Genomic DNA, 12,826 nt, shown 5'->3' with positions numbered 1-12,826 from the left:
TTAATATTGGACAGTCAATATTTGAAAGGACAAGATAAGTAACTTCACTCCATGGCACTTTTTACCCTGGCTGCTATGCTAGATTATTGCGGAAATTGCTTTTGTAAGTAAACATTGTTTTAGGATAGACCACATTTCCAGAGAAAATGAAATGGAGGCCGAAGTAATTTAAATACATTGCTCAGGAATATTGTGGTAACACCCACATTGCCAACATTTCAGGGTTTTTTGCTTTGTTTCCCCATATGCTGCATAGACACGTTTTAGTATTTTTCTGTCTGGTCAGCCATGGTGTCATTTGCGTATGTACCACTCTCTCATGCTTCTTCTTCTTCTTTTTTTTTTTTAAAGATTTATTTATTTATTTATTTGACAGACAGAGATCACAAGTAGGCAGAGAGAGAGGAGGAAGCAGGCAGGCTCCCTGCTGAGCAGAGAGCCCGATGCGGGGCTCGATCCCAGGATCCTGAGATCATGACCCGAGCTGAAGGCAGAGGCTTTAACCCACTGAGCCACCCAGGCACCCCAACTCTCTCATGCTTCTATCCAGAAGTTGTTCAGGAAGGTTTCTTCCTATGCTCTAGTCTCTCAATTTAATCATGAGATCCAGGATTCCTGGATTATTGCTGGGAAAGTCCCAGAATTTTTTTAATGGCTGTATTGCAGTTCACAAGTCTGTCTGCAAGGCCTTTGTCCACCTTACCCCTGTATACAGTAATCCCACCTAGCCAAGGTCTTGTTCCCCATCTGGACCCTCCCTCTCCTGAAGGCATCTTTAGACCCATAGACTTCCAGGCTGAGCGGGAGTTGGCTTCACTGTGGCCAGTCAGTGAGTTGCATTTGCTCTAATTGTATTTGTCCTGAACTTACTTCCAGATAGAGCATTATGTGTCCCTGGTGCTTGCTTTCAAAACTCACAGCTTAGCCAAAAAGCACAGGGGGGAGCGGGAGAGTTCTCTACAGTGTCAACAACAAATAGAGACAAGGCGTTTATTTGTGTGTGTGTTTGGGTACAGAAGGAGACAAGGAAGCCCCAAAAGCGAATGCTCTCTGCTAAACTAGTGAAATTGGCCCACAATTAGTTTTCTTTGGAAAGAAGAAAAGGAGGGGTCTGAATTTGGAGTATTTTAAATTCTTAAGCCAATATAAGGAAAATAAGTATTTTGAAAAAAACTTCGTGGTGTTGGGAGCAGAAGACGTTCAGAGGGGAGACATTTTTGACAGGGAAGTGATAGGATCAGATTTATTTTTTGGAAAGCCCTGAGGATGGTGGATTGGAAAGAGGTAATGTGGAAGTGACTTCTATTTTTGTCTCTAGCTCTTAAGTCTTTAAATAATTTAGCTTACACGTGGGCTTCTCTCTTCAACAGAGACCTCTATCTTTCATTTATTCTCTTTCTGGTTGCCCACAGGAGGGACATCACTTTCAGCAGCCTCCCCACACGGCCCCCTGCCTTGCTTTGCTTAGATATGAATCCAGGGGTACAAATGAAGACATTTGTACTGGATTGAGATCTACTGGGGTTCAGAAAACACAACAGGCCTAGAAATCAGAAGGTGACACATGCAGATTTGGGGCTAAACTGTTTCTTGTTAAAGCAACTCAGGTTGGAGGAATGGGGATTAAAATGTTGCCCGTCAGCATCATGAGCAATTGTCATATATCATTGGGCAGCACGCACCAGGCCAAGTGCGGCAGACACATTCCTTTATCATTCTCCAAGAAATGCCACCAGGGAGGTATCATTGGGAGTGAACCATGTGAGATTCCTGTCCTCAAGAAAATAAGTAATTTACCCAGAGTCTTGCAACCAGATTTGAACTCTGAAGTCACAGACTCCAGGACTGGGAGGCATCCTCCCAATACTACCTTTGTGGAATGGGACTGTGAGAAAGAAAACCCTATGAAGTTTACAAGGCCATTTTGAGATGAGTAGGGACAGTAGAAAGAAAAAACAAACAAAACTCGAGGCCGCTGAGGAGACCTCTCATGGCTGACATACCAGGAAAATAGAGCGACATTCATTAAAAGGTTCCCTGAAAAAGTGAACCAAAGGACATATTAGAACATTCATCTGCCAAATAAAATAATTTCACTGGAATGAAAATCATCCCCAGGGGCCGTTAAGAGAAAGCAGCAAGAATGCCTTCCATGTCAGACTATCAAAGCACCTCACTTCTCCTTTGGCCTAAACCAGCAGGAGGAACCAGGGAGGAGTCAGCCCCACTGTCCCCCTTCCCCAGCAACTGAGGGGAAGGGGGACCGCTAGGCATCAGGTGGAAGGAGCAGGAGGGCTGCTAGAAGGGCGGGTTTTGTGTCCATCTCAGCGGGGCACTGGAACTTGATCACTGGCCTTCCAGGAATTCTCCTTGAACTTTCTATTGTTAAGCGCCAGGGCCACTTCTCAAAGCCAGACCTCCCTCCATGACCCCTTGTTTCCTTCCTATTTGCAGAACCCTCTGATTCCATTTACTTTGCTCTTTGTAAAGTTACCACCATATACTCTGTCTCCACCGGGCTTCAGGCTTCTTAGATGTTTATCTGAATCTTCCCAGCTGCCAAAGACCTAGTTCAGTGTTAAGGCTGAACAGTGGTCACAGGGAGACAGATGATAAGAATCGAGTTCAGAAAATTGTGAACTTTAAAAAATCATTACGAAGTTCTTAACAAGTTTGCATCCCGGCCTATAGTATTTTTTAACCTTCTGAATATGGAACACAGGGCTCTCCTTCCCCTCGAACTAACAGGACAGGGGGTTGGGATGTCTCAGCGGTTCCCACCCCATTATCAACCCAGCATTGCCCCAGGAAATTGACAGAAATGTAAACTTTTGGCTCCACGCCCACTAAATCAAAAACTCCAGGGGTAGGGCCCAGCTATCTAGATCCTAAGGTTTCAGAAAGACTGCTTTTAAAAAGTAGTGACAATCTCGGGGTGGTGAGGTCGAGCCCCACTGTGGGTGTAGAGATTACTTAAAGAAATAAACTTGGGGCATCTGGGTGGCTCAATGGGTTAAGCCTCTGCCTCCTGCTCAGGTCATGATCTCAGTGTCCTGGCATTGAGCCCTGCATTGGGCTCTCTGCTCAGCAGGGAGCCTGCTTCCCCTTCTCTCTCCTGTCTGCTGCTCTGCCTACTTGTGATCTCTTTGTCTCTCTCTCTCTCTCTCTCTCTCTCTCTCTGTGTGTGTGTGTCAAATAAATAGAAAAAATCTTTAAAAAAAAAAAGAAACTTAAAAAGTCGTGGCAAAATTCTATAACTTATAACCAATGAAATTTTTATCCAGGCATATACTATCTCAAGTTAGAAAACTTGTGTCTTAAAAGAAAAAAAAGTCAAGATACCCAGTTAATAGGTAAAAGTGGCCTTTAAGTATCAACTAAGTTTTAAGGGAATCGTTGCTTGCTTCCCTGAAGTTCTATAGTCTGAGTAAAATGCATTCTTCCCAGATTCTGAGACATTAGGCAAGCCAGAACAGATAATGATGTCCACATGTTACTCTCAAGAGAGAAAATACTCCGGAAGCTTGGTAAAATAATCATCTAACCAAATGTTGGCATAGTCCACAGTTTTATTTTCACTTCTAAGAAAAGCAGCAACTTGACCTTGAATTTAAAATCTCAAAGTAGATTAGCATTCATGTGTACGAAGTGATGTCACAGAACTCATTTGACACAAGATAGTCAACTAAAACCAAGGAATATTCAAACGGCAAAAGGAAGTGTAATAAACAAATAAATATAGAGGTCCTACATCGAGATGCCCAGCACGGTCGTGAAAACTATCATGGGTTTGGATGTACTTCAGCCGCACTTCCCCTTGGAAAAAGGAACTTAGAACGTATTCATCTACGGCGCATAGCAAGTTAGACTGATCCAAATTCCTAAAAAGAATATTCTAGCCAAGAAGAGAAAGTCCTCTGGGGGGATTTAAAAAAAAAAAAAGTTTAAGATTTGCATGTCAAATTGCATTTATTTTCTGAAGGAGATAACCCAAGAGGCTTCTCATTATCTTGTGTTCTTATCCATTTGTTTAGTAAATACTTGTTTTTCTCTAAATGAAGAGGAAGCAATCTACCGCTTAGATGATATTTGCAGTTTGATTTGGTTGAATTAATTGAATATGAAAGCCAAGGCTCCTTTATTGGCATTAGTGCTTGTGTTGAAAGCGTTCCATATTTGCATATTTTGTAGTACAGGCCTTTTCTTTAACTCTTTTCATCCAGTGCACTGTAGGAAAACATTTCCATCTTCTGGAAACCAATTTTGAGTTTTGACTGTGCTGCTGACCTTCCGACGCAAAGGTTGGTCTCCATGCTGTTAATGTCTGGCCGCACTGGTTATTGCATGAGTCAATTTCAAACTGTAAAACTAGTCAGAGATACACCCTTAGAGCCCTCAAGGAATGGTTCTCTTCATGGCTTTCTGCCTTGCAGAAACAAAGCGTCCTTGCAACATGGACCTGGTAGGGACCATGAGTCAAGAGCACTTGTATCTTTATGCAAAAAAAGTACATCAACTGGATTGAGAGAAAGAGTTCCTTCCTCAAGACATTCACTTCAGAGAAGTCCTGGGGGAGGCAGGAATTTCAAGTTAGAAAGAGGGTAATAAAAGCACTCCACTTACATAGTCCAACTAAGGACGAAAATCCGCCAGGTAATTTAGCCCAGAGGACTTAGCTAAACGGTTAAACTCTTAACAGAAGCTTTATTTAGGCTCATTCGAACAAACATGATCAGCAAACAGGTCTTTTTAAAAGAAAGTTCTCTTTCATCTCACTAAAAAGAAGGAACACATTAAAACCAAAACAGGAACTACTTTGGCAATATATGTGTAAAAAAAAATAAGCACCCTATGGGGCTCTTATTAAATTAGCCAGAATGCACAGAGACGTCTTTGAAAAGGAAACTTCTGGGGGTGAAAACACATTTTTCTTGATTTCATAAACACTCATTGTTTAATCATCTGAAGAAAGTGCAAGCTTATGATTAAGTTCCCCCCGGCCCCAACTCCTAAACAGATGAGCTCTTTTAAGTCACCTCCTACCCCTGTCTCCCACCACCCCTTTGCCCCCATACTTAGGAAGGCAGGATAAGTGACCTGAAAACCAGCCTGCCAGAGAAGCAAGAAGTGACCCAGGAGGTCCTCTCAAACTGCTTACATGTTAGGCTGTGCCCCTAACCGATGGCACAGGAAGCTGAATTTTGCCCCGGTGCTGACGCAGTGTATTCATATGCTGTGTGAATCCCATGAGCAGTGGATGACCTACTCTAGTTTATTCTGTTGCTTTTTTTTTTTTTGATTGACTTTAAGAATCGCTCTTCCTTGTCCCCTCTTCTCCAGCCCCAGGCAGTCATATAATTTTAAAATCAGGATGCTCAGACTTCCTGAGTCAGATCGTAGCTTCCACTCTTACCAGTTGTCCCGATATGGCCAAAGAGGCGCTGTTTACATAGTTTTCTACATTTATTCCAATGGGAAAAGTTAGGAGTCTTATATAGGTGCAAGATCTAATTATGCAAAGTCGAGGCATTTTGACATGAAGCAAATATTTAAACGATTTAAAAAAAAATAAATGAAAGTCCTAATAAGCCATGTAAAGAAAGTAGGAAGAAGTTTTTAACCAAGAATTTGGGTTTGAAGAACACAGTGGTAAATAAGCAATGCATTTACTCTTGGACTTCTTGATATCTGGAAAAAAGAAACACAACAAAGTACATTGCTTTTGCTAACTTAAAAGAAAGAAAAAAGGATGTCATCAAAAGAAAACAAAATTTATTAGTGTTAAACTCCCATAACTTTATCAATTTATAGTACAGAACATAATTTTGTAAAATTTTGTAAAACATTCAGGAAACACACTTCGGGTACGGGTAGTGCAAGTTTTCTAAAGATTTTGTTTGTTTGAGAGAGAAAGCTAGAGCAAGAGAGAGCACGGAGAGGGGCAGAGGGGGAGAAAGGGAGAGAATCCCAAGTAGACTCCATGCTTAGGGGAGCTGGACTTGGGGCTCCATCTTAACCCTGAGATCACGACCTGAGCCAAATCCGAGTCAGAGCCTTAACCTACTGAGCCACCCAGGTGCCCTAACACATAGTGTGCATTTTTGATTTGAGTCTTCCAGTGAGAGCTGGGAACAAGTTCACTGCTAAATATCTGATGTATGTGTTCTATGGTATTCATAAATTCATTCCAAATTTGGCTTGACTAGTAAGGTAATGGCTAAGCATTGTAGATAAATCCACAAACAGGAAAAGACCTGTCCCACAGTTTATGGAATCTGGAGGGAGACTGACTTTAAGTAAGCAGTAAAAGTGAAGTACCTACCTGCCACTCTGAAAATCACTGTGAAAGAAAAATACAGGGCCTATGAAAGTCAGTCCTAGTTAATGGGACAATCAAAGAAATCTTTCCCACATCAGTGTCTTTAGTCAGGAGTCTGAGGATGCATAGGAATTAAGCTGGGTGGGGCCCGGGCAGCATTACAGTTGCTCTGTAGACTAAGAAGGTGAATTTACAAAGGACGAAGACGTGAGCCCAAAGCAGAACCTGTGCTCCTATTGGGGAGAATAAGGGTAGTGACCAAAGATAAGGCTGGGACAGCCGGTGAGGTCAGAGCCTGAGATACCTTGTAGATTACATTTAAAAACATTAATGGTATCCAAAGAATAAGGGAGATGTCACACAAGAATTTCAAGCAAAGCAGTGACAGACATATTTGCACATTAAGAGTTACACCTGCTAAGCACTGGGGAAATGGGTATTCTGGTATTAAGATGAGAATTAGAAAGTGAAGATCCATTTTTATGAAGTTCTATCCCTTATTTCCTTTCTAGGAGAGCTATAAGAATATCTGTAACTGAGTCCACATCTTTCAAGAAGCTTCTTTACATCTGGTCAAATGTTCAATAATACTGTGCTTGAAGCCCCAGAAATCCAGATCAGTGATTGGCAAATAGGCACACTTTTTTTTTTTTTTTCTAAAGAGCTTGATAGTATATACTTTTGGCTGTGTGAGCAAAAAGATTTTTTTTTTCCCAATTCCTTATCTGTGCACAGAAGCAGCCATAGACAATATGGGCCTGACTATGTTCCAATAAAACTTTATTTACAAAGCAGGAGGTAATGTACTTGGCCATATTTTGCCTATCTCTGACCTAGATCAAGAAACATTAAAGAGGTAATCTTGACAGAGATTCTGGAGGATATGGTAACCATCTAAGCAAACAAACCTTTAATGGGATAACTGTACTTTCTTTGGGCTTTGATTATGAGCACTGTGCTGTGATAGACTTATATATAAGGAACAAAATGCACCTTCTGTGAGCTGAAAGGATTTACCTTTATTTATTTATTTAAAGATTGTATTTATTTATTTGTCAGAGAGAGAGCGAGTGAGCACAGGCAGCGGGAGAGGCAGGCAGAGGAAGAAGCAGGCTCCCTGCTGAGCAAGGAGCCTGATGAGACTGGATCCCAGGATCCTGGGATCACGACCTGAGCCACCCAGAGTCCATGAAAGAATTTACCTTGTGAACAATATGATCATCCATGTAGATTGTGAAGAATATAAGCTTCTTAGAGGCAGGGAGTTATGTCTGTTCTGTTCAGTTTTGTTTTTGTTTTTTTTTTAACCCCCTAGCTGAGTCCTGGGATCCTCAGGTTTTGTCTATAGGATACTATGCTCAGAAATATAATGCTCAGTTACAAAATGAATGATCAGTTAATGACTTTTCAGCAGTAAAACTCTTCAAAATCATATGACTATCAGGTAACTTTTTATTCCTAGTGTTGTTAAAAACAACAACAACAACAAAATTCAACCTAGTAGATCTAATTGGCTTTATTAAGAGACTCATTAACCAGAAGCAAGTAGGGAGAGGCTCTTCGGAGTTGAGCAAAAGTGGAAGCTTTTTATAGAAGGAGGGTGGGGCAAGACGTTATTAGCAAAAGAAAAGATTGTTTCCAGCAAGTCACTTTCCCTTAGGGGTTAGGCAGGCTGTCTTATTGGGTGGATTACCTCATCTTCTTTTGGTGGAGAGGAGGGACAGAGAGGGCCCGTGTGACCTCCTTGGAGCAGTTTAGAAAATTCCTGATTGACAGATTAAGACTAGGTTAGGAATTAAGCCCCTTTGGTGATGTAGCCTAAGTGACTCAAAGAAGTCCATAACTACCCAGCTTGGTGACTCTTTTGGCTCACAATGTATCCACAGCACTTACCACCTTGTTTGGTAACCATGTTTAGTAAAGTATGGTTCAGTACAATATTTGAAGAGTAAATGAACCCCAGTTGAGATTCTGTGGCAGTAAAAGCTCTGAGGGATAAACCTTGAATCAATATCAAAATCATATGTATTGGCTAAATGGTACCCGCCTATGGAATCAAAGATTGATGAGAGATCAAGAAATATTGCAGGAGTCTTCAGTTATTTTTAACTATATCCACTGTCAAAACCCCCATAGAGTAAAAAGGATCAAAAGGGGGGCACCTGGGTGGCTCAGTGGGTTAAAGCCTCTGCCTTCAGCTCAGGTCATGATCCCAGGGTCCTGGGATCGAGCCCCACATTGGACTCTCTGCTCAGCGGGGAGCCTGCTTCCTCCTCTCTCTGTCTGCTTCTCTGCCTACTTGTGATCTCTGTCTGTCAAATAAATAAATTTAAAAAAAAAAAGGATCAAAAGGGTCAGCAGGAGAACAGTGGTGCTTTCCACACCCCTTTTCTGTGCAAAATAGTGAATGGAGAAACCAGACCCGCAACTTATTAAGAAAGCTGGCTCAGAATGTGGAGCTTCTGTGGAGGGGACTGACTGAAGGAGGTGCACGAGAAGGTTACCCTTCTCAAAGATAGAGGTGGATACTAGGACTGTGTCCTAGGAGAGTTGAATACAGAACTTTGTGGAGATTTGACTATGCAGAGCAGGACTTGGGGGCTGGGGCAGCTGAAGATTTTACCCTGGGGACTTCAGCTGGGAGCAGTTCATTCATTCATTGGTCATGCCTTAATGCACCAGGTTTGTCAATTCTTAATATAGATCGCTATTGTGTCTTCCGAAGGAATGAACTAGAGCCCCATATACCAGTAGTCTGGAGTTCCTTCCCAGAATTTTAAGCAAAGAAAGCAAACTGAAGGAGAATAAAACAAAAACTGACCTTGCTCTATATATAGTGTTTATTTGTGTGTGCATATGTGTGTGTGTATATGTAAACACACACACATCTCAAAGAATTCTATGTGCTTAGGGAAAAGTCCAATGTTAACATCAACTGTGTACTCCTCTGAGGTTATGTTTGGAAAGGTGGGGATTTATTTATTTTATATACCCTGAATACTGGCTTTCCAGCTAAAAGTTAGACTGCTACATCATGTACAAAATCAAATCCATGTGGACTACATTATAAAAATAAAAATCAGCCGAAGAAGAGTTAGGAAGTGTGTAGAACTACAAGAGTTAGAATGGGTAGAAAATCTTTCTTAAATAAGTTAGGAAAATAAGCAACCATAAAGGAAAAGATTAATACATATGACCATATGTGTATGTTGTTTCTGTGAGAAGTTTCTTAAACAAAGCTGCTATGAATGATGGGTAAAAAAAAATAGTGACATGTGACCAATAAGAGATTCATAATAATAATAAGTATAGTAAATAAAAATTTAAATGTAATGAGTTAAATTAATATCTTCACACAAATTAATATCCTGCAAGGTGAAAACAAGCAAACAAGAGAAGAAAAGGAAAAACATAGGAACAGGCAATTTATTTGAGAACAAAGGAAGGTGGATCACAATTATAGAAGATGTACAGTCTTATTAGTAGTCAGGAAAATGCAAACAAAACAATATGCCATTTATGACCTATCAGACTGATGAATATTAAAAAGATTAATGATGTCCAATGCCCATAAGTGTATAGGGAAATGGCATTTTCTGACACTTTGTTCATGGAAGTACAATTAGCTGCAATCTTTTTGGAAAATAACTGGTCAAATTTATTCATTAAAAATATGCTTATACTTGGGCATCCTACTTTTGACACTCTCTTACAGAGTTCACGTAACACAGAAGGCAACACACTGAGGCATTCTCACTTCTGATAAAAGTCATTTTCTTGAGTTCACCATAGGAGTTGAGGGTAGAGTTATTACAGAGAATGGTGCTAAGTCAGGATAAGTTTAAAGCAGAACCGACGACCTATACCCCTAAGAGATGGAGAGAAGTAGGAAGGTCTACCTTTTAGATACTCAGGGGTTATAACACAGCATCTCTATTCTGGGAAATCCCTTGAATACTTCCTCATGTCCTTATTCTCCCACTTCCATCCAAGGGTGCAGGAGCAGCCATGACTCGGTGCCTAAGCCTGGCCAGTGAATCTATTCACTGGCATTTCTGGACTTGGAAACACTGGAAATCAAGGTGGCTTCTCTCCTGCAGTCGTATGTGTTGCAAGTAAAATCTTGACATCAGTGGCAATTTTCTCCTACTCTGCGAAGAAGACCATTCTAGAGAAAGAGAAAACACAAAGAGAAACAGAAGTGAAAGGCAAGGAGAACACCCAGGGACATTTAAGTTCCTGAACTGGGTTGTTCTAGGCTCTGTTGCCTTCTAGCCCTTTTTGGACTTGGTCATTCACCTTTCCCTTAGATTATGTGAGAGACCCCAAAAGCCTTCCAGTAAGTTCCTTTTTTTTTCTGCTTAAGCTAGTTTAACATGTTATTATCCCTTATAACCAATAGCATCCTAAATAACAAAGACTTTTCATTCAATAATTAACTTTTTGTTAAGAATACAAAATATCCTGCCACACCCGTGGACCATGAGCAAGAATTATAAGTATATAGTGAAGGTAGGTATATGTCCTTGTCTCTTCACATGAGCTCTGCATTCCAGCTCCCCCGTCCCCACAACCCTGCCCAGAAACTCATTGCTCAATTCTGCTTCACTTCCTTAGGACTGACTTTTTCAGGAAAGAGGGAGAAGAGAAAAAGAAGGATGCTTAGGGTTTCCCACGGAGCATCGAGTGTGCGTATGGTAGAGATCAAAGAAGTGTGTCCCTGATTCTGTCAGCTGTTGTCCTACTGCTGGACGATGTGAGATGCTCTGCTGGTCTGGACCAGTACAGCTATTTACACTGTTTGAAATCTTGGTTGTATATTTTAAAATTTGTATTCATAGTGGATTGTTTTAAAGCAAAAGTGCCAGAAACTCTGCTGTGGAAATATATCCAAATAAGGAACATAGATTTGAGGGCATGAACATTTAAACCCTCTTGCCAAAACCCAAGAGGAAGAAAAAAAAATCAAAAAACAAAACACTAATGACAACAAGGCAAAAATATTTGTAAAAGTTTAACAGAACTGAGATCCTTAAGGGACTGGGCCAGACTGAATAAACAAAGAGCTGGCATTTTCCGAGTTTTCCATTTACCTAGAAGGACCCGTGTTTGGGGAACGTAGCTACATTAACATCGTACAGACAAAGGAGCAAGAATAGGTGACCTCACAGATAATAACATCTGGAAAGATTCCTTTCAGGGTCTGTCCTGTGCCCAAAGAGACCACAGAAGGAGTTATTATATCCCAAATGATAACTAATGCGGAAAGTACACTTTGACACACACACAGGACAGAAGAGGGGTGAGTTCTCACCTTCGGGCAGTGAGCAGCCTCAGGGGCTCTTCTTTTTCTGGCAATTCCCAGAGGCCCTAGGGCTATTTGCATTTCTCCCCAGAGGGGTAATTTCAAAGGAGGTCTTCCTAAACTACCTGGATGCTTATTTTTAGCTCACGTCTTTGGGGTTCTCCGGCAGGCCTAGCAAGAGGATATAATTTGCAGCACAGGAAGGAAAGCTCTGGAGCCACCTTTGGGGCAGACGCTAGTCTCTGAGGTGCTACTTCCTCTTCCCCAACCGTTAGATGTGAACTATTAAAAGGAGATTAAAATAAGCTAAAAATTTAATTAACAAAGTAATGAGATCACCAAAACCAGCTGATATAATCAAAACAGGACAGAACCACCCAGCCAGGCCTAAATCAGGAATAACTCAGAAGTCAGTGCGACTGGTCCTGAGTAACCGGGATGACATGCAGGCAGGGGACAGGCACGCAGGGACGTTTCTTAACCAGGATTATTAAGTCTAATGGCCTCCTCCTGTGGCCTCGGGTCTCAGGCCCGAGAGTGTTCCCTAGCCTCTGACTTACTGATGGGCCTCAACAGGCTCCTATGCTGTTTGCAAGTCCCAGGCACTCTCCCTTGGCCCCTAAGGAGGCACATGCCGATTTCAGAAACATTTGTGTGTTTCTGTGCAAAGTGGGCTTTACATACCAGTGGTACAAATGGACATCCAATTTTAGATTCGGCTCTTGGGGAATAATAATCTGGTCTACGTCCAAATCTGTGTGCATACAAATTCCAGGTCTATGAATGGCTTCTTTATAGTGTTAAAACATTAAACTCAAGTATATTAAAAATTTTAAGAGTTCATTTGGACAAAAATCAATTCAAATAGGGCAGTACCAGACCTGAAGTGGTTAGGAGTACTCTACCACCAGAATCTAGGAGCTAGACTTTTAAGGGAAGAGGCAAGGGTGCTTGCATGGCTCATTTGGCATATCCAACTCTTGGTTTTGGCTCAGGTCCACATCTCCCGGTCATGGGATCGAGCCCCGGCGTTGGGCTCTGCCTCAGCGTGCAGTGGGCTTCAGGTTCTTTCTCCCTCTCTTTCTGCCCCTCCTCTCTCTCTCTCTCACTAACTCTCTCTTAAATAAATAAAATCTTTAAAAAATAACACAGAAAAGAGGCAGAAGCAAAACAAAGAAAGTATTAAATTAGCTATAGCTTAA

At 41.4% G+C, this 12,826-nt stretch overlaps 1 long non-coding RNA gene across 1 annotated transcript; it reads right to left on the bottom strand.

Moving 5' to 3' along the window:
- Nucleotides 1-9,731: 9,731 nt before the first annotated feature.
- LOC111142246 lies at nt 9,732-11,851 on the bottom strand. Its single transcript, XR_002640252.1, has 2 exons — nt 11,634-11,851; nt 9,732-10,487 (listed from the first exon to the last, which is right to left on the bottom strand). It is a non-coding gene; the product is annotated as an uncharacterized LOC111142246 (long non-coding RNA).
- Between the last annotated feature and the right edge of the window lie 975 nt (nt 11,852-12,826).

Source organism: Enhydra lutris, unplaced genomic scaffold (assembly GCF_002288905.1).
Source record: "Enhydra lutris kenyoni isolate GAN:26980312 unplaced genomic scaffold, ASM228890v2 scaffoldscaffold7, whole genome shotgun sequence".
NCBI classification, from domain to species: domain Eukaryota; kingdom Metazoa; phylum Chordata; class Mammalia; order Carnivora; family Mustelidae; genus Enhydra; species Enhydra lutris.
Note: the sequence above shows the minus strand (reverse complement) of the source record. Positions and strands in the feature narration are given on the sequence as shown.